The 23,916-nt window shown below is 35.1% G+C and overlaps 2 long non-coding RNA genes across 2 annotated transcripts in view; both read left to right on the top strand.

Annotated features, from left to right (window-relative positions):
• The window catches only part of LOC143222101 (uncharacterized), a 49,133-nt gene that overhangs the window by 7,815 nt on the left and 17,402 nt on the right, over positions 1-23,916 (top strand). The window lies entirely within an intron of this gene.
• LOC143222100 (uncharacterized) lies at positions 1,293-12,545 on the top strand. The gene is made up of 2 exons (XR_013012034.1): positions 1,293-2,487; positions 12,210-12,545. It is a non-coding gene; the product is annotated as an uncharacterized LOC143222100 (long non-coding RNA).

Here is a 23,916-nt window from a genome sequence, read left to right as displayed (position 1 = left end):
ATAACACGTTACACATTTTCCCTTCTATAAGAAGCCCCCCCTCCAGTGGCACAATGGTATGTCTGTGGACTCCCACCGCTAGAAACTTGGTTTCGATACCAGTGATGGGCAGAGCACAAATAGCCCATTGTGTAGCTGTGTACTTAATTCCAAATAATTAATCAATAATCAATTAGAAGTCTCTTTTCTTGGCCGAAAAGGGGAGGAAACTTTCTGCTGGTTCGCCATTTCTTTTGAAAGACTGGAGTGAGATAACGTTGCAAAAAGAGGATATATATGCTTTTCAAAATCCAACCTAACAGATGAATCCTGACACTGAACGTAAATCTTCTTGGGCAATAATTTGTAAGAGCCTAAAGAGAGATCTGTAATGTTATTTTTATACGACTCTGATTTTAAGTCATAGTGTGAGATATAACATTTACATTTAACTTTGTTTCTTACAATAATTTTTCCAATGTTTCGATTGTATTTGGCGTTTAAGTCGTAAAGTTTAGGATATTTAATAAGTTAGCACGAAAATGAAGTTTTATTTCATGAACTCTATAATTTATCGTTAAATAAGGCGACGGGTTGCTAGGTGATAATGCACAATTATAGAGTGCAATATTAATTTTCGATATAAACCTCTTAAACGCATAATGAGTTAAATTATTCACTTACAAAGCTCCTTTTGCTAAGTGTGAGTCATTTCTCGTGGCGGTGGCGAAGAGATACTGAAACATGTAGTCACTTTTAATGTTGCCCATCGCCAAATAAATTTATTTACTTTTAAAAGTTATTTTTACTTTTCAAAAACATTGTAATCTGCAGGTCAAATTTTGTAATTGACAAAAAAGTATTGAAAATTGTATATTTAATTGAAAAAGTAAAACGTACACCCGTCTCCCCGGCGGGGAATCGAACCCCCATCTCCTGCGTGGATACTCACCACTATTCTTTACCCTGATTAAAAATAAAATAAAAAGAGATAGTGATAGTAACGTTTTCAATACTTATGCTTAATATTGTGTATGTACATGAAAGAAAGTTAATATTTGTTACTTTTATCAACGCTTGCTCTTAAATTTTGTATTTATTATTATCATATCATCAACTGTAGCAGCCAATTTTCTACCGTACAAATATATAGTGATTAACTGAAATTAACAGAAAATTATCGTACAATTACTTTACGTGAAAATATTGACGACGGAAAATAATTTCCTTTTGTATGTGATGTACCTGCATTGCAGCGCTACCTATTATTAACTCATGTCGCAATCTATTTCTTAAACACCAATGTAATAAATTTCAGTAACTAGAAAATGAAGGAAAGTTAAATGAAATTATTATTAAAATGCAACTTGAAATAATTAATTTTTCAAAAGAGTTTAAAAAATAGTGCTCAAGTCTAGAGACGGTCTATGTCAAGCTACTTTAAACAAGTTGGAACTAAATTGTACAGTATTATAAGTTCTAACGTCTTGGTGATCATAGCCTTAACATTCTTGTTGTAACGACTGAAACAAAGTTTATGAACTCGAATTAAAGCATGGGCTTCCCGGGCTGAATTGCAGGGCTTCATACTGATTAGAGGGCCTCAAGCTATGACTATAGATGTATTGCATGTAGAGGTTTTGTCTCGAGGGGACCTGTGAGTATTTTGTCTAAATGTTTCCGATTAATAAATATCTTTTGATTTAGGTGATTACGCATCCTTTCGTTTACTTGAGTTAAATGAAAAAAAAAGAGTCATAATGAGCTACAACCATTTGAATCGAAACTCGATTATTAGTGTTAGTGATTAGTGTTAGTTATTATTAGTGAGCCCTCAAGCTTACCGTTGAGTCATCAAGCGCAAACGTTGGATTAATTGTTGTTACCGTGAGCTGGGTACCTGGTGGTATGGATCATGTGTGATTTGAACCTGCTAAAATCTTGTCAAACAGGTTTCTACACCTTTGTTTATCCTTGATTTTGTGAGCACAATTGGCTAAGGTGGCATGCTTTTCATGAGTGTAGGTAGATGCTGCAGCACTGGTAGCGCTATATAAACGAGGTTTCAAAACAAATGTTTCATCCTTTTATTTCATATCATGTACTCACAGTAGAGAAGACATTATTACCAGATTTAATTTTCCATGGCGTACATATTAAACAAAAATTTATCCTGCTGTACATTTAGGTTTTTTACTGGATATTTTATTGTGGTTTAGAGCAAAGTTGTTGTTTTTTCAGTTAGAACTGTATCTAGCCGCTATTTCCTTCTAAGTACCAGTTTGACAGAATATTATGATGTCTCAGCTTTTTTTGCTATTGTTGCTTGCAAGTGCTTCTCTAACACGTTGGCCATGTCAAGCTGGAAGTGTCAGTGGTCAACAAACCTCAGATATCACAACTTCAGACTTCTGGAGGCACATCGACCTGAAGTCTCAAGAAATACCATAAGAAATTAAACGAAAGGTCGCAGACGTTGATGTCAAAGAAACCAGTATTACGGTCGATGTAAGTTACTTTAATGGTATTAGTTTTTCTCTATCCTCTTAGCGTGAGGCTACTAACTCATGCGGATTCACTTACAACTAAGATAATAGATATTATTATAAAATCTCTACTAAACACTTAGATAGAGCAGAATCTTAGTTTTCAGCGTATACTGACAGCTATTTTGTTATTGTATTCTCAAGACACTGGTATAGGTATTAAAACGTAATTAAAATAAAGTACAGAACAACGTTTTGACCTGATAACCAGAATATGACTGAAGAAGGTATTTTATTTTATTTTAATTAAAGTTTTAATACCCATACCAATTATATTGAGATACATTTTTACTCCATGTGGGTTGTTGTTAGTGATCAGTATCAAAACATAATCCTTACTTCAAATTAATTCATTTAAAAATGGACAACAAAAGGACTCGATATTCCTACATATTTGCTCTGTTGATAACAAATTTAAGTGAAAAATGAAACTTATTTTATAATGGAGTTGTGACAGTTTATAACGTATATGAACGTTCATATTATTTGCCTATACACGTACTTAATTTCAATTATCAGCTTTACATGCCAGGTTATCTACTGTTCAAGTGATGATGTCAGCGTAGTGACAAGATGGCTATTAATCTTTACTTGAAATAGTACATTTTCTTTTGTTACACATAAGTTAACCAACTACATCATATACTTAACTTTACATGCCAGGTTATCTACTGTTCAAGTAATGATGTCAGAGTAGTGACAAGATGACTATTAATCTTTACTTGAAATAGTATATTTTCTTTTGCTACACATAAGTTAACCAACTACATCATATACTTAACTGAAGCTGCAATAAGTTCCAAGTTCTTTTACATGATTTATCTCAAATTATGTTCCAAACAGATGTTCCGACACCACAACTTGTAATCATAACTAGTTTTTAACCACATTGTTATAAAACTTTAGATCTTTTGTAATTTAAGCAGTTTAGATTAGCACCATCTTGAGTCCTGTATACGCAATGATGCCAATAGGTTTGACAGTTATCAACTTACTGGCTGTAATGGTTTCTTAACAAGTATAGCTATAGGATTTTACTAACGGAAACAAGTTTTTGTTTTTGTGTAAAAGTTTAACAAGTTGTAATCAGTCAGTGAAATTCAAGTTATTTATTCAGCATTACAGATTTATTTCCTTTAGACAAATTATTTAAACCCAAGTATTACCGATATACAGTATTGTGCAGAATTGTAAGAACAAAATCAAGGATTAGGTTTTAGGTTTCTGTCAAAGAACATTGGAAGGTAAGTCACAGGTGAAACACCAAAATTTTATTAATCTTCGTATTTAGTACAACGGAAACTCAGTGGAAGTGTTGAGTTCAGTAAACATAGTTTAACAGAAACTCAGTGGAAGTGTTGAGTTCGGTAAACATTGTACAACAGAAACTCAGTGGAAGTGTTGAGTTCAGTAAACATAGTACAACAGAAACTCAGTGGAAGTGTTGAGTTCAGTAAACATAGTACAACAGAAACTCAGTGGAAGTGTTGAGTTCAGTAAACATAGTACAACAGAAACTCAGTGGAAGTGTTGAGTTCAGTAAACAGCTAATATTTTGTGTCCTCCTTTTGGCTTAATAACTGCAGATAGTCTTTCAACCATCGTTGCAACATATCTAATAAAAGTGTCCTTTGGGAATTTACTTCAAATGTCTGTAATACACTTCCATAAAGTTTCTTTAGAAGTAATTTTTGACATGTCAAGTTTTTGATCCATCATGTTCCAGATCTACTTAAGCTGGTTGAGATCGGGACTCTATGGAGTCATTGTATCATTTAAATATCTCCAGCAGCTTCTTGTCCCAGATCTACTCAAGCTGGTTGAGATCGAGTCTTTATGGGGGCCATTGTATCATTAAAATTACTCCAGCAGTTTATTTCTTAATGTTTGAAAGAGGGTAGTTATTTTCTAGGTAGTAGACTCCTTAACCAATAATACACAAACCACTGGATATACCATGACGTATCAGTATCTGATGGTATCTGTACTGGTTCATTATTCCATTTATTTTGCAAATATCTCCTGTTGCATTAACAGAAAAACACCTCCATACCATTACACTGACTCCACCTATATTTCATGGTTGGTGCTATGCACTGAGGTAAGTATCTTTCACCTTTCCTCCGTCGGACGTACGACTTACATTTTGAACCAAATATTTCAAAATTGGACTTATCCACTGATAAAGCCATTTACCAATCATTAGCAGTCCAGCTTTTGTATTTTTTAGCAGATTTCAGTCTCTTCATGATGATTGGAGATATAAGTAAAGGTTTTCTAACTGCTTCTCAACCAAGTATTTCATTCTCATTGGGTCTTCTTGACACTGTATATCAGGACACTTTTCTGTCATTTGGTTCATGGTTGTTTATCTCATGTTGTGTTCCTTCTGTCCTGAAAGCTGCATAATGTTTGTTTTGGAATTTCCCACAAAGCTACTCGAGGGCTATCTGTGCTAGCCGTCCCTAATTTAGCAGTGTAAGACTAGAGGGAAGGCAGCTAGTCATCACCACCCACCGCCAACTCTTGGGCTACTCTTTACCAACGAAAAGTGGGATTGACCGTCACATTATAACGCCCCCACGGCTGGGAGGGCGAGCATGTTTGGCGCGACTCGGGCGCGAACCCGCGATCCTCAGATTACGAACCGCACGCCTTAACGCGCTAGGCCATGCCAGGCCTAAAGCTGCATAAACAAAGATACTTAACATCAGTATAACTGAGTTTAGGTGTTCTTCATCCTTTCCTATTTTCTAATTTACCTGTCTCAGTCTCATGATCTAGGATGTACTTGACAGTTCTAGGAGAACATTTCAATTCTGAATCAATTTGCTATAGAGTCCAATCAGCACAACGTAAAGTTTTTGTACGAACTCTCTGCTCTACTGACAATTCTCTAAGCTTTTTGGGCAATGCAAATAAAACTTAATATAATGTGTTAAACACTCTCTGTATGAAGGTTTACTTGTGGAGTGTTATTAAATTGATTTCTAACATACACCGATACCATATGTTAGTTCCTTAATGGCTTCTTTCTATATAGTTAACACACTGCATTGGGCACCATGACAGTTATTTCAGACCTTAAATTTAATCAGTATGTTCATTCAAGCAAAACCCTTATGATATGTCCTTGGTACAAGTTTACGGAAATTCTAAAGAATGACAAGTATTCTCATACTGGTTCATCGGCTGTCAACAGTAAAGTATTACCATGTTGTTTTAGGTATAAAATATTTGAGTTTTCTTAAGTGGTGACATGGAAGAATTAGCCCCACAAAATGGAAAGAATGACAAAATATTTTCTTGTCCTAACACTTTTGTGTTTGTATTTTCTTATAGCAAAGCCACGTCGGACTATCTGTTGAGTCCATCGAGGGGAATCGAACCCCTGATTTTAGCATTGTAAATTCGTAGACTTACCACTGTAACAGCGGGGGACAACGCTTTTGTTCAGTACTGTAATTGAATACTTGTTAGATATATTTTGGTTTGTTGTAAATTTAGCGCAAAGCTACTCGAGGGCTATCTGCGCTAGCCATCCCTAATTTAGCAGTGCAAAAATAGAGGGAAGGCAGCTAGTCATCACCACCCACCGCCAACTCTTGGGCTACTCTTTTATCAACAAATAGTGTGAGTGACCGTCACATTATAACGCTTCCACGGCTGAAACGGCGAGCATGTTTGGTGTGACGGGGATTCGAATCCGCGACCCTCAGATTACGAATCGAGTGTCTTACCCACTTGGTCATGGCGGGCCTGTTAGATACATATATCCTAATCAAATGTGAGTGATATTGAGAAAAAAAAGAAGACATAATGCGACTATTTTCACAAATGTATATTGAATTCTCTATTTGTTTCATGCATAAAATATTTGAAATCTTGCGTATTTTACAAATAGAATATTTGAGTTCGCTATGTGCTTTATATATAAAACCAGTAATTTCATCCTGTTATAAAGTTCTTTACACTGAATGTTGTAATAATAATATAGATGTAGCAATATGATGTAATGTGTAGAACCTACATGTATGTTTAGAGACCTAAACAGTCTGTAATGTTAACTTATCACTGTTTCAAAACTGACTTTTAAATGATATTTTTTATAATGGAATTGTGAGAAGGCTTAAGGAATGTTTGATAATTTTGACTGACGGTAAAGATAGTTTGTACTGTTTATTATTTTATATGATATTAAACAACATGATTGGTAATATTGCAACTTCCAAGGTAGGAAATAGAAACAGGTAGTCATTTACAAAACTGTCACAGTTTCAAACAATTGTACATAATTTTTTTTAGACTTTCTCACGGAATCATGTTTATGTGACACTTAGCTACAGATAAGCCTTAAAATCGTGCATACAGAACTATCTAAGTGAAGAATAAATCAAACACGGATGGTAGGGTAAAGCAAGTAAACCAATGTTTAATTTAAAACAACAAAATTGTTTATTCAACGCTAACACAGTATTCTGTTACCTAGGGGCACCTGGCGTTCGACTCACGAACTACTACTGATTGTGGGTTTGAATCCCGCCATCAAACATATTCGATCTTTTAGCCGTGGAAGCGTTTTAATGTGACGGTCAATTTTACTTTTTTTTTGTTAGCGGTGGGTAATGTTAACTAAATTCTTTTCTATGCATTTATCAGAAGCTTATGTATTTCCTGTTCGAACAGGCTGTATTCCAAGAAATTATAGTAGAAGGATTAACTCACGTTTACGGACAACAAAAAATTTCGCTAACTGCAAGGACAATTAGAGTAAAAATTTATGGAGAAACCTGAATACATTCATGATGTTAAGAAAACATAAATAAATAAAATAAAAACTAAAAACTTTGGAGCCCTGTTGCCTAAATGATTTCATAAGGTGGAATTTTGTTCATCAGGGATCTTCGAATAAAGATATATTCGAATAAACTGGAAACAGTTTGATTTAGTAACGAATAAAACTTTATTATAAATGCACACCGTTTCGACCTGATTATTTCATTATCAGGTACAAGTAGTTTACAGTGACACAGTAATATATACACTAAAGAATAAAGAGGTCACATGACTGGAGATTGCTTCACAACATGGTATAGGTATCTTAGTATCCTGGGTGTTGGTTTTTGGGCGGGGTTGTTTTGTTCAATTAAGATAGCTTCCTTCATTCTTTGTTTATCGTTATTTGGTTCTTTGTTTAAAATTACGCTGTTTTTTGTGGATGTACTGTGGATTTTGAGTTACAATGGTGGAAAACATGGGAGAGTTTTTCATTATTATGTTCAGTGAATCTGATTTATAATTTTCTTTCGATTTCTCTGATGTAAAATTCTGGAGAGGTTTGGTCTGTTTTGAATTTCGCTCAAAGCTACACGAGCGTTATCTTCGCTAGCCGTCCCTAATTTTGCAGTGTTTGACTGGAGGGAAGGCAGCTAGTCATCACCAACCACCTCACGGCTGAAAGGGCAAGCATGTTTGGCGTGATGGGGATTCGAACCTGCAACCCTCGGATTACGAATCGAGTGCCTTAACCACTTAGCCATGCCGGGTCGAAAAATGTTTTTTCCTTGTCATGAAATTTAAAGATATATTATATATGGAAGGCTGCAGTTTATAAACATTTCAGTCATAACACCTGCAAACTGTAACCATCCTCCTATTTCTACATTCAGTCAGTTTAATTAAAATTATATAGAGCCAAATAAATTTCATAAAGCTACAGAAGATTAAACGAACGTAGTGACAGTCACAGGGACTTTATTAGTTGTGCTTTATTTTTACAGATTACCTAAAGTTTATTCAGGCTTGAGAAAATTATTCAATAACTCATATTTTTTATATATAACTATACAATCTTCTTAAATTGTCCTCATTTTGATATTTCAAGAGATCTGTCATTGCGTTCTTACCATTCGTACTTCTAATAGCACAATGATATTACACTGCAATTTTAATTTTTGCATACGATTTCAAATTATTTTGATTGTTCTTAAGCATAAAGATATAAAAAGGGCTATCTATACAATGCCCATCACGGATATCGAAATCCGGCCTTTAGCCAGTAGATTTGCAGATTCACTGCTGTGATCACCGAAGAAGGAGGTTCTTTGAAAAGTACCTCTGATACTGCACCTTACAAAAACTGTGAAAGTTCTTGTAACAGGTTTCAGAGATTTGATGTGGCAATCTTTTTGTTTTTTTTATTTGGGAGTAAAGCAGGCCTATTAAGAATGGTTTGTTTTCACATTGTTAATAACAGGAACAGTCCACTGTGGAGGAGTACTGCCATCTTTAGACTTCTATCATTTCCAGACAACTCATCTTCATAGTCCTAACCTCTGCTTAAGTATTCTCTTCAGTTGAATTTCTACACGTTATTCGTCATTAGAAGAAAACTATACCTCATTTCAAGATTTATTGTATATCAACGATATTTTTATGAAGCCAAACATTGTTGATTATCATTTGCATTGAATATAAATCTTCCCTGTATTTGTATCTCTTTGTGGTTCCTGAAGCGATATTCTATTGTCCTGATTCCAAACTTGTACAGTTTTACAATACAACATTTCTTTATCTTGTTACTAAAGATTGGTACTTTCTCTTGACAAAACGGATGGAGAGTCAGTGACATCCCTCAAATCAAAAGTGTATTTTGTAGTTTTAATTAAAAACCCATATTCGTCACAACAAAACAATAGAAGTTTCAAAAACGTCTCCAGTTGTCGACAATAATAGGAAATATGCTGAAAGAGTGAAAAATGTTGATTCCATGTTTTTTGCTCTTGTGGAATCATTTACTACTAGAATGTCAGATATGTAAACATTTTTCTAAAGTTACGTTATTTTCATTGGAAATTACGTTTTATGTGTTTCACACGTCCCAAACAAAAATCACCAATAAGCTGACTTACCAGTGTTTTTTCCTATTATTTTAGTGCAGCCTATTTGAATAATCTGCCATAATGTACCTAGGGCATTAACAATTATGCTTCAGTTGGTACTTCTGGGACTTAAACAAAACTATGTTTCAGTTGGTACTCCCAGAACTTTAACAGCTATGTTGCAGTTAGTTAACCAGCAGAACTAATCCATCACACAATTTGTCGTTCCTTTACAAGGAAATTCGCTGAAAGGTTACAGCAGCAACAGGCCTAAGGAATGTTTCTGTGAGGAGAGACACACAGGACGATTGAAATAAATCGAGGCTTTAGTGTCATATAAACTGAAATGGAAACCTCGACTGTTCACTGTACGAAGGTAGCCATTTTTATTATGTAGAAGAACTGTGTGGAGTGTCTTTTAGTTTTTGTTTAATAGAAAGAGGTCTATTAACCCACAAGGACCCTGCTACGGGACAGTGAGGCAGGTCCATGTTGGAGAAATTAGAATTCAATGAGTGAGTGCGTCATCAAATGACTGGCCTGCACTTCGGGGGGTCCGATGGAGAGTGGTCGAAGCTGCAAAAGAGACAGGAGAAAACGTAGATTTATTAATACGTGTATCCTTGGAGGGCAGAAGACTCTTTACATGATAAGAGAAAGTCTTTATTATAGAATCAGACAGATTTGTCTGTACCTCCGCTGTACCAGTAGAATGGAGTACAGCAGCATACATCAGAGGTGGAAGATGAATCAACAGTTTATGTGTCTCTGGATAAGAAATGTTGTTTATGGTTTTCAAAAATACACCTCTTTTTCCTTTTCTAATTCAGGGCAAGGACGAAAACATGAAGGGTGGAAACCATTACAGTTAGAGCAATGTAGGTCCGATTGACACTCATAGCTGTTGTGGCCTTAGCCTCCAGAACGAGCACCTGTCAAAGAGTTACAACAAGATTTCTTAAAATCTCTGAACCTTTAGCATTGGAAACATGTGACAGATAATTTGCTTTGATAGTGGCAGGCAGACATAGCAATTTAAACGGCAACATCAGAAAGTTTGTAATCCAAATTGTTCCATTTTTACAAATGGAGACAGGTCGAACAGCCGAAACACATTGGCTGGAGAAACAAGCGAGGATCTCCGATTCAGGGATGTTAAGTAAATCTTTCTTCATGATCACTCCTCTTGAGGAATTCAGATTAGCATGGGAGTAACCTTGAAAGGCATATTCCCAATGGACTTCGATTTCATGAGGAGTGTGGTATCTTGTGTTTAAGATATTTCAACTGAGATCTCCTCATATTGTAGCTTTTTGACAAACTCAGAAGAGCTAATCAGCCCCTTTGGTTACTCCTGAATGAAAAAGGGAGCCATTTGTTCTTATGATTGATCGTTTTCTAATGAATTTTATTTTATTTTGATGTTCATTATTTTTATTATCCATAAGGAATACAGAATAATTCATTACCCATTGACTCCACCCTCCATGGAGTCCAACAAGCGGACGCGCTACATCACCCAACTAGGACAGTGTAGCTGTGCCATAGTTTTGTGAGTGTTATACCCAAACACTAGCATCAGACATACTGCCCATAATACCCGTTGAGAACGTTCAACACCAGTACTCAGTTTACCTCTGCTCAACAGGATCACATGACTGACTTTAGGGAGAAGCATCACAAGTTCACCCAGCTACAGGACTTTACGGCCAAAGTGGTGTGTTTCGGTACCTCCGACGCCTCTCAACCAATAGAATCCTCTAATTCCCTTCAAGGTCCTACAAGGTCCCCTCGTCATGTAAAGGAATCCACATCGAGAGGTAATCATTTGGACTTGTTTTAAAAACAAGAGTACCAATACACACACAATATATTATAATGGTTTTATCTTAAACCTGAATAACCATCAACTTCTATATATATTTATAACTTTACAACATGTCTGAATTATTAGGAAGAATTATATTATGTTCATATTCCAAATCTACCAAGTAGTAAGTGGATGTAGATTATGTTGTTCCATATGAAATATTTGAAGTAAGTGGTTGTATAGCCTGTTGTTCCTAATGGAATGTTTCTGCTAAGTGGACGTAGGTGCTGTTGCCCCAAATGGAATATTTCTGGTAAATGGAATGTAGATGCTGTTGCCGCAAATGCACCATTTGTGGTAAGTGGATGTAGATCCTGATACTATATGATGTTATAGCTTGTGCTCTGTAACATACGCTCATTGGCAAGTCAAAATAAATTATAGATCTTTACATTTTGTACTTTTTTATGAATCGGTGACACAGCGGTACCTCTGCGGACCAACAACAAAACACAGACATCTTATTGAACTTTGATCTTCACTTCAAACAAATAAACTCTTTAATAAAATAATTTGAAACATAACATTTATTTATTTTTATTGTGTGAATTGAAAACTGAATTAAACCTGAGATTCTAAGTGAGTATTGTATTTTGTTTATGAATATATTATGTAGACTCATCATTCATTACTGCGTGGATAGGTACGTGTAATAAATTTTCGTGAGATATGAATTTCTTTTGTTACTTATAAATTACAACTTTATTTGTCAATTTGTATAGACCTGTTGTTACTCAGAAACTACTTGTCAATGTGTATAAATTAATACATTATTCACACAGTTATTTTTTATTTCGGGTTCAAGTTGAACACGTCTGAGGTTTATTGTTAGTCTTCTGGAAATCAAGATTATCTCCCCCTCTCTCTACACACACGTCTAGTGTTTATTGTTAGTCTTCTAGAAAATTACCAATAGTTTTTATCATATTTCAGACTCCTACGTTGGTGGTGTTTGGAGAGTATGATCGTGGGAAAAATTCCGCTCTGTTATGCTTGTTACCCAGAAGTCAAGGAGTTGAGATCCCTAGAGGAAACCATCCGGCTTAACTAACTAGCCCTGGGCTTTGGCATAAACTTCTTTACAATTTCCATCGTTATGCTAACCAGCTGGCAGCTGAGACTCAATGAAACAAAGCCAGCAGAAGCCAAAAAGACATTATACATATTTGAAATATGTCTCACGATTTGTCAATTCTTGGCTGTGGATTGTAACAAAGACAAAAAAAGAGGATATTAAGAAATATGTTGCAGTTCATGTTTTAAAGTAGTTTTACGTAGTGAGAACGTTTTTTCTTTCTTGCAGTTGACTTGCAGATTCCATATTAATGATGTTGAGAAAAAAATGTGCTAAAACCTATCCATGAAGTGATAATAATGAATTTTATAACTATGTATACTGTTATAGTGCTTATGAGACATACAACAGTGGAAATAATTTGGAAACGTGCAGGTGATTCACACTGATGAGTAAAAAAGAACGAATAGTTGCATTTAAATGTGCAGCTTGTCACTCTTACAATAAATACAAACAAAAAGTAGATACGTTCTATAATGTACTAATTTTATATTTGTTTTAAACCTATCAGTACATTTTGTTCTTACGATAACATAAGTCTATTAATGTATCTTTGTTAATTGTTACTTCAAACTGTTATACCACATAAATCAGCTAAATTCTCAGGTTGCTGCTTGAACTTTCCAGTTTCATATTAGCCTATACAGCCTCTTAAAATGTTTGTATCTGGACATCTAGCTGGCCGAGACATGATTGAGAGTGATTTTCCTCCCATTTCTTATTCCCTCACATTTTCTGCATGTCTGGGGTCTCAGTTTGTCTGGATTATGAAACGCTGTCCAACAGGTCTTGTCTTTGAAAGCTGACACGATGAACAAGATTATGTTGTACTTGTTATCTGTCAGGATACTATCTAACATCATTGGCTGAGATGTGTAGTACTTAATTCACTGAACATGATATATATTGATACTACTTCCCTATTCACGACTAAAGAAGCTGTCACAAACTTTTGTTAAATGATTTGAATTTGGGTGCATTTGTAAGGACAATCTCCTCAAGCCTTCTAGCGTTTTCGTTTGGTTATTCCATCTAAGCAGTGGGTTTGGGACAACAAAACATCGACTGAGGCCATACGTATTGTACTGTTCTAGAGGTAACACTTACACTTATATCAGTGTCATTAAAAAAAAATATCTGATATTTTAATTTTATTCACTCTTTACATAATTATTACCAGTAGAGCTCAAATAGCGTAGTAAGCAAATTATTTAGAGTTAATTATTTATTACATATAGCTTAAAAGGGTCCTGACAGTAGAATGATAACTGGGTCACTGCAACACACCACTTAAAACTTTAATTCGTTCAGACGGAAAGTTATGAAGTGACTTCCTAAAAATCAGTTGGTTGGTCTACTGAGTGTCAATGTCAAATGTCTTTGATGGATGTTGAGGACGTTATGTCTAGAATTTGTGTTTGTGTGTAGAGATCATTGTATCCCAATGTTGCTGCATTTTTTTAAATACGACAGTGTAGCATGTCAGCTTGTAAGACTCCTTGGTGGGTGAGTCAGTCGGCACCAAATTATATCTCATTTTTATGAATACTGTCTTATCTTGTTTACGATCTGTTTCACAGTTTCAGATTATTCTTCTTTGTTGGACAAAACTTCAATCCTTATTGGGTAAAATGATATCATTATTTATCCAATAGGACTTATGGGAACTCCTTAAATGTGTTGAAAAACTGTCATCAATAGACATTGTTGTTATTGAAACATCAAAGCTCGTTTTTTAGGTCCAATATGGTCCAAGCCACAGGACCAGGGTGTTAGATAAACTGATGCACACCAACCAGCACCATTATTCTCAGTCTGTTTTCTTCCTATTATTCTGAAGACATTAAGTCAGGTTTTTAAAAACCCACTTCAAATAATCTACCATTAATGTGATCATTAGAATACTTTATATTACGTAGCTTTAACCTGTGTTTGCTACAGAAGTAATAACTACAATAGCAGTAATTGTAAACCTTTATGTTTAAACTGTCAGGGATCACGTCTTCTTATTTGCAATCATACTGCTACTGGAAGGACGATATTACGAAAATTGGTTGTGTTATTAATGGAAGCGAATTAGTTCTCAGCTGTGCATTTCACTATTTTGTTTGGGTTTAGACATCGATATCTGTACAACATTCTGTGTGTTTTTACCTTATCTCGGTATTTCGTAAACTCCTGAAATTCCCTTTGCTGATAAAGTTATTTCAGATGAGACTTCTCCCTCTAGAGATATGGCATAATTATATGTCTCAGGCCAAACTGTTTGGATGTTGATTTGTTCATTTTGACTTGTTCCATCCATTAAATGGATGATAACCTATGATCCAACCTATGAGAGTGATAATGTTCTCACCAATCTAAGAGAGGTTGAATGCAGCTAAAGCCAACTGTTCCTATGCTTTAATGAAACTTAGAGGAGGCAAAGTATCCTTCCTTACTATTCTAAGCATGCCATGGTGTTATGGTTAGGAGTCTCCACTCACAATATGCAGGTCAGGGGTTCGAACCCTATGATCAAACATTTCGCCCTTTCACCCTTTTAATTCCACTATTCATTGATAGAAGAAAAGCCTAAGTGTTGGCGGTAAGTTTACTGAGTGTCTTTCCTCTAGTCTATCATTTCTAAATTAGAGACATTTAGTACAGATAACTCTCAAGTAGCTTTGCGCAAAATCCAATAACTTACCTCTTCTTTCTAGCTTCATCCTGCTATTGTTAACAACTGTATATGTCATCCTAAAGAATACTGACTATCAAAAAGTACATCATAGACACTTTCTTTTACCAACCTCACAGCGTTCTGTAGGCCATACATGGTAAATCATGTATTAAATTATAAAAAAAACAATACCAGGTTCTCTTTCATCACCACCACCATTTTAAAAGTTTTCTGGTATGAGACTCGGAAGTATATATCCATTCTATTTTCTATCTTGTAAACTAGTGGCCAAAAAATGTTCTGTCTTGTATCCTAATGGCCAAGAAGTATTCTGTTTTGTAACCTAGTATCCAACAATTGTTCTGTCTTGTAAAGTAGTAGCTAAGAAGTGTTCTCTCTTATAACCTAGTGGCCAAGAAATGACTAACTTACAGGTGATTAGTAGTACTCTCAGAGAGCGCTTTTCGTATAATTCTGATAAGTACCAAGTTCTTCCGGAGTTTGGGTCAACAAAATAAATACTGAAATTAATTGTTCTTTCTCACTTTACTACGACTGAACTCAAACTATCTATCTAAATTGTCTATTACGGCTACTGGACAAGATGTTGGGTTATTCATTTTTGGTAACTTTTAACTTGTTAGTGGAGTAAAGACAAAACGTTTGGTCACGCTACAGTTCAGCTGGCTCTTGTCGGTCATTACGCTTGTAAGTGTACATAATGTTTGAAAGACGAGACATATAACTTGTAGCACTGTTTAACTTGGATTTAACGTGATTAAAAAGTGATAAATATTCACAAAAACATCAAAATTTGATTTCTTTATTGTACGTACATTACACAATTTTAATAATAAATAATTCTTTGCATTTTAAAATATTCAAATTATTACATAAAAGTATAAGAGTAATTTTAAAACAATAATATTCTCTTTATCTGATTTCTTCAGAGAATTTAATCTTTCCTTGTTACTTGACGTGTCCATAATTTTAAAACAATAATATTCTTTTTATCTGATTTCTTTAGAGAATTTAATGTTTCCTTGTTACTTGACGTGTCCATAATTGTAACATTGGTTTCAATATAACTACAAAATACATTTGACAAATTGTCACATATCTAAAGTAAAAAAAACAACAACAAGAAGTTTGACAGTCGACGAGAATGTAGGATCCACCTTCATGATGATGACTTCATTTGATGGAAGGTTCTGGTTACTAAGAAGATGAACAAATATGTAATTATAAAACACTGTACGACGTTACCAAAACTGTTTTGTTTTTCACAGATTTCGTCTAAACGATAACACCGTTGTTTCGTTTTACCAGAACCTTCATTATAATTCATAAACGTCACACAAATGGGAAGTATTAAATATATTTATATACTATCTATATATAATATACGTAATAATGATGAAATCTGAAAACAGAAATAGCCAAAAATGTGTTATCGTTGTCAACTCACACGGAAGCTTTGGTTTGTTTCGAATTTCGCGCAAAGCTACAAGAGGGCTATCTGCGCTAGCCATCCCTAATTTAGCAGTGTAAGACTAGAGAAAAGGCAGCTAGTCATCACCACCCACCGCCAACTCTTCGACTACTCTTTTACCAACGAATAGTGGGATTGACCGTCAAATTATAACGTCCCCACGACTGAAAGGGCGAGCATGTTTGGTGTGATGGGGATTCGAACCCACGATCTTCAGATTACGAGTCGAGTGCCTCAACCACCTGGCCATGCTGGGCTCACGCGGGAGTTACAAATTTACATAAAATTTAGAGATTTATAGAAATATCTGAGACAAAACAGAAACAACGATAACACACAGCACAATATTTATTAGAAATACAGGGTGTTCGGAAAGCCACTGTGCACTTATATATTTATTAACAGACATGTTTCGATATAAAATACAGGAGGTAAATATGAATGACAATTACAAACAATGTTGAAAGTGACCCCCCGTTGGCATCAATACAGGCTTGGATCCTTCTTATTTTGTTTCTAAACACCGCTATCAGCTGCTGGCTTGAAATAGACTGAATGAATGGTGTTATCGCTGCTTTCAAAACTGCACAGTGACTTTCTGAACACCCTGTATAATTTCACAAAAAAAAAGTAGATTACTATTGTAGTGTGTTATAAAATAGAAGGAAAGATAGTTTCACTTGATAACGAACCAATAGACAGTAGAGACAAACTTTAACAGGAACTGAAGGGCGGTCTTTAACAGGATAATTACAATGTGGTTGGCACAGAGAAATAGCAAGCTTTTCGTGGAACTGTTGATAGTTTAATCCACACTGAAATACAAGGATGAAGGTAATATTGACAACAGTAAGATACACATTTAGTACGAAGTAATCCAAATGGGTGTATAGCCACTACAAAACTACCACTAACAACAGGTGACAGGATGAAAGGTTTTAATGGACATTGAAACACACACAACGAGATGACCAAACTTAGAAACGTGTAATTTTAGCAGGTGCATTCTATATCGAATTATCTAATAAGAATGAAAGACATTTTGTTTGATGGGATAGAGAAAAATGGATCAATGGAATATTCACAACAATGGTTTGGATTTCACAACAACATGGTAGATATAAAACAAAGCAGCATGTGGAGAGTAATACACATTTGTAACAATAATCCACAATTACATATTGACAAACGGTAGAGCAGCATGAAAAACGGTGTAATGTTTCATGTGATGAAAAGGTCTCACATCAAAATGATAATCACGCCCCTCGTCATGTTGACAAAACGTTAAAATCCCTTCACTATATATCTCTTTTAGTAGGATGGTCAAATTCCTGAACTCTTTATGGTTGTTATTCTGTTAAAGATCTCAATGCCGTAAGATAAACCAGATAGTAAAACTTGTCTATAAAGATAGTAACGAAGATGCTACACTACATGGAAATTTATCAAAACGCTTTATCAAAAGTGTAGCATCTTTTACGCAGTTATTTCATGACTTCCTTATAAAGAAAAAATAGATTTGCCTTTCTCTCCTATTACACTATTTTTTCTAGTGATGGTGAGCTTTTGGGAAGATAACACTGGTATTGTGGCAAAACTTTCTTTGGAATACTTAAATGTCTTTTTTGTCTCTCAATCTTATCTTAATCATTAGGATAAAATATTATGGTATGGTAATCTATATACTTGATAATTAGAGAGTTAAACAGCAGTATCAAATCATATGGCATGGTAATCCTTTAACATACCCATTAATAGGTAGAGAGTAATTAGGTATGGTAATCTATACTCTTACATACTCCATTAATAATTAAAGAGTTAGACAGTAGGATAAAATCATATGGTATGGTAATCTATACTCTTACATACTCCATTAATAATTAGAGAGTTAGACAGTAGGATAAAATCATATGGTATGGTAATCTATACTCTAACATACTCCATTAATAATTAGAGAGTTTATGCAACAATTTATGAAACAAGTTTTAAAGTAGCAAATTCTCACAGCTGAGTACCTGTTCCATATATTGTCTTCTTTGTTCTTCTCTTTGCCTTCTACAACCTCTGCATATTCAAGATTGAAAATTAAGCGATAATATATAAAGTATCTGATGCTGGATACGAAAATCAGCAAGTCATATGACAAACAGCCGATACAAAATTGCGATAGAATGGTATATATGAAACTATAATTTGTCATTGTTTGGTAATACGTAGTAGTGTGATGCTGTTCTAAATCTGATTCCTTTTGAGAACAATAAGTAATAGTTCTTTCGAATGTAAATTATTAATATGTTAAAATGATAGACTGGGGGCTTACAATTTCGAAGAAAGGAACCATGGTGTCGTCAGAAGTAAGTTCCTGGACTTATAAAGCCATATTCTGGGGTTTGATAGCTTGTGGTTGACAAAGTGCAGATTGGGGCAATGTACGCTATTTAATGGCATTATGAAACAAAATAATATGGATCAACTTGGCAGTCTAGAACTAACGAGAAAGAGATTCTCATACCTCAGACATGAGAAGAAAATTGTAGCGCCTTTTAACAGGCAACAATTCACAAATACAAAGGACAATGACAAAAGCTGTCTACATGACCCAGGCAACAGTAGGCAAAAGAATCAAAAGGATCTCTCTCTATGAATAAACTATACAAGTTGCTTCAACGAAATATCCAGGATTAGAGATCTAGTTCTTGAAGACTCTATGAATATATCTATTCAAGACAAATGCAGTACGTCACGACACCCTACAAAGAGTATGTGCACTCTGTTAACTATGAAAACTTTGGTGTAATTTTGTATTAGGAGACTGGTGAAACAAATTTTCAAAAGTTACATGACATACCGCAAAACTTTGTCGAAAAGATTCACGATTATTAGTGGAATTGCAACCAGAGGTAAGTTATGAATCAAGAGGGTAGGTACAAAGGTCAAAGTATTTTAGTTTTGGAACTTCGTGCAAAGCTATTCGAGAGCCATCCTTTATTTAGTAGTGTCTGACTAGAGGAAAACCAGCTAGTCAACAACACCCACTGCTTACTCTTGGGCTATTCTTACCAGTGAAAACTGGGATTGACTATTACATCATAATATCCTCCTTTGACTGAAAGTTCGAGCGTTGTAACCACCAGAACAGGTCAGAGTATACTCTCGTTACAATCAAATCAATCTTCTTCTTACTTTGTACTGCATATAAATACAGTATTTGTAAAGAAAAGAGGCCTAATCAAGGACATGGACGGTTTTCTTTTAGTGGACATTATTCAAAATCGAGCCCTTTCCCCAGATATCGATTTCATACAGTTCCATTACTGGCTCTTCGGTCATTGAGCGGTAAATTTGAAGGTTAAAATAGCCCAATTTGTAACTTTGCGTTTGACAACAAACACGGCCTTTAGTGTATGTGTTAGTTTTTATCGACAGTTTAGGTAACATATGAGATGTTCATGTTTATTTGATGGTTTGAACTGCATATCTAGTATTTCTGTGGAAATATAAAATGGTATAAATCTGTTTCAAGTTTATTTGAACTTTCATGATCGTAATATCAAAAAGTATTGATTTCTCTGTTGAGAGTTATAAAATTTTTAGAATCAAACATCAGGTTTTTATATACCTTTATAGATGCGTTTGAATCTTATTTAGCCAAATCTACTGGAAAAAAAATCTAAGTTATTTTATGCATGGACGAAAAAAACATTATTAAAAACGTAAATGTCATTATAATCTGGAATTGATTAGTTACTGAGTGCTTTATGTGTTTTGGTAATATTATTTGTTAAAATCCTCCCATACATATTTTAACTTAGACTTATTGTATTTACTTGCTAGAAAATTTTCCACTGCATGTGCTGATATACATTTACTGCAATGTCTACGCCTTCAAAACCTCAACTACATGATAAGAGTGAAATGACGAAAAACAAAACAAAGAGCTCACCTTGCTGGTGAATCTGGATTTTATCTTGCGGAACAAAAATCCTGGTGACGAAAACGAGAGCGAAGAACATGAAGACGGTGCCGGTAACGTGTTTGCTCTTTCGGCCTCTTCGATTGTTTTTTTTTCTCACCAGGGCTCTTTGGACTATCTTCTGTTTTTTGTAAAACTCTGCAAAGTTGTTGACAATGATTGGTACAGGCATCCCAACAACCACTACACCAGCAATACAGCAGACACTCCCAATCACTTTGCCAGGTAAAGTAATGGGAACCATGTCTCCAAAACCAACAGTCGTCATGGTAACACAAGTCCACCAAAAGGCAGAGGGAATGCTGGTGTAAAGTGTTTCAGGTTCGTCTTTCTCTGCAAAATAAGCGAGACTAGAAAAAAACACGATGGAAATTACAAGGGATAAGATGAGCAACCCGAACTCTTGGATACTTTTCTTCATTGTATATCCCAAACTTTGCAAACCTCTTGAATGTCGAGCCAGTTTTAAAATTCTCATAACCCTTGCCACACGGAAGATTAGGATAATTTCGTGAATGTTTTCAAAATCTTTAGGGACAATATTTGTAGCTACAAGAATTGAAGACAAGATGAAAGGGGTAATAACTAGGAGGTCAACGATGTTTAGTATACTTTTTAAAAACGTCCCCTTGTTTGGTGCAGAAAATAATCTTAAGATATATTCTATACTAAACCAAACCACACATGTGATTTCAATCATACCCAGTTTTTTGTTTTCTTTGTGTAGCGGAATTTCTTCATTGACATCTTCATCATATTGTTCCTTTAAGGAAGGTATCGTACCTAAAATATGTGATGGATGATAGCATACATACGCAGGATGAAGAATACAGAAAAGCTGGCAATGATCTAAAGAAGAAGTTAAATTCTAATCACTAATCGATACTTGTTATCACTTTATGTAAGTATATGTGTTTAAGACATTCACGAATTACGCAGCCCTGTGATGATTTTATTGTCTTGAAATATTCACGTTTTACAGTAATTCTTGTACGCTGAATCCAACAATGATACCAATTTTCTTCGTCGCGTACAGATTTTTCATAATACGCCATATGTATGTTTAGACAAGTGAATTACTTTCATTAAAATCGGGTCACACTTTGTAACGCTCAAAATATTGGCAATCGATAAGACGCTCGCGTAGCCGATTGGTCTGTGGCCCAAACATAATAATAAAAAAATGTGCATTGTGAGTAAACGAAATAATAATTTGATTCAAGTAAGAGTTTTTCCTTTTATGATTTGTAAATAATTCTTACATGAGAGACAAAATGAATATTATTTTCGAAATCTGCATAGCTAAATTACGAAACATCCGTTATTAAAACGAAAACAGCTTTTATAAAGTTCTAATTCGCAAACCTGTGTTACGTAAGAATTAATAAAAAATACGTTATAAAAAAATCATAAAAAGTACATTTTGTAATATAACAAATAAGGAATAATTGCAGCAGTAGCACCCGAATAGAATGAAAACAATGGACAACCAATCAAAAATCTATTTTAAGGGTAAACATCAAGTGCCAAATCCAATAATGTTTTCAGTTTACTCATTCATCCCCTGTCCTTGGCAAGTTGTAGATAGGTATGGATATCCTTTAAAAAAGTAAAATAACAATCATGGAAATGCAAATATTAAGTTTTACTAACTTTTGTAAGAAATACCTTTAGCTTAGCTCATCCTTGCAGTGATGAAGAAATGATAGATGGACGATGGTCCATAATTTTATTTAGAGAGCTCCATCTATCCTCTGTTTCAACTATTTGAACTGTACCTTGCATGCCTTTCATTTTAAGAACCAAACACAAAATACAGACCTCAAGATGGACAAAACACAAAACACAACCTCAAGGACCCGACATGAGGGTTCGTGGGTTTGAATCCCCGTCCCACCAAACAAGCTTGCCCTTTCAATCGTGGGGACATTATAATGTGACGGTCAATCAGCTACTCATTTGCCAATGAATAGTATATCATTGTATGATAAATTAAATAATGTTGCCAAAGCTGGTGACCCTTTGAAGAGCTCGCTGTAGACATAGCACCAGTTTTTCCCTCATGGCTCCCACCCACTGAACTGTTAGGTGAAAACTAAAGACGTGTAACAATTCTACCATGTCACATGTTATTGTTGGGCATGGCATGGCCAAGCGTGTGACTCGTAATCTGAGGGTCGCGGGTTCGCATCCCCGTCGCACCAAACATGCTCGCCCTTTCAGCCGTGGGGGCGTTATAATGTTACGGTCAATCCCACTATTCGTTGGTAAAAGAGTAGCCCAAGAGTTGGCGGTGGGTGGTGATGGCTAGCTCCCTTCCCTCTAGTCTTACACTACTACATTAGGGACGGCTCGGTGCAGTGGGCTAACAACCTACTCACTTAAATATCTGTTGAAGAATCCGCAAGCGATTGCGGCCTTATGTTCCTTGATGGAATCTACTGGTGATAACTAACATGTTATTGTTGCATGATAATATATTTTGTAACTAACTTGGTGTCCTTTCTGTTTCGTGCTATGTCCCGATAGTTCATCTACAACAATTCCTTCTGAGTTTTGTGCTTTCTAAAACTGATGATCAGAACCCATTTTGTTATTTTGTTTGAATTTGAAAAACCAGCAAAATAAACAGTAACGCTCTTCTGCTTCTTGAAATACAGATTTTACAGTAAGGGAACGTGCAAGTTTTGCTTTGTACAAAACATGAAAATTCGTGAGATTTTTACTTTGTAAATTAATTCGGTTAAAAAGGGTTAGGAGAACAGTGACTGAATGTAAAACCATTCATTGTTACTCATTAAACATTTACTTCCAATACTTACATATGCACAGAAACGGATATTTGGAGGCTATTGGACTTTGGCCTGATTAATTAAAGATTTCGATACCCCCTGGGGCTATAATGTATGTATCTATTTTCGCAGATTCAACTATACCTGCTTCGAAGTTATTTTAGTGTACTAGAAGTCCGATCAAGGCCTGAGGCGTGCTTATATCGATCTTTTAACATTGGGAAGGTCAGCGATACTTCTGGACTTAGAATGCTAAAATCCGGGACTATAATCACAGGGATTATACTGATATTTCTCATCAGTATACGAAATACAGATAGCCCATTGTGTAGCCTCGCGCTAAAACAAACGAATACGTCTAGAAAAGTTCTCAACCACAAAGTGTAACAGGAGCTCAGTTAATGCCAAGTCTTTTGTCACTGTGAATCATTTTATACTGAAGTAACAAATCTCATGAGAATAGTCCTAACATCATGAGATAAGATATTCAAAACGGTGAACGTACTTTTCTACAATATATAAAGCCATAAGTTTAACATATAATCAAAATTTTTTTTTCAAGTTATTAATATGCATACGCATGTGAAAATAGTTTACTTTTAACTAAGTACAAAACTGCACAATGGACATTCTTAGATAATTCCTT

The sequence above is a fragment of the Tachypleus tridentatus genome, chromosome 8, assembly GCF_004210375.1.
Source record: "Tachypleus tridentatus isolate NWPU-2018 chromosome 8, ASM421037v1, whole genome shotgun sequence".
NCBI classification, from domain to species: domain Eukaryota; kingdom Metazoa; phylum Arthropoda; class Merostomata; order Xiphosura; family Limulidae; genus Tachypleus; species Tachypleus tridentatus.
The sequence above is the reverse complement of the archived record's forward strand: the minus strand, read 5'-3'. Positions and strand labels throughout refer to the sequence as shown.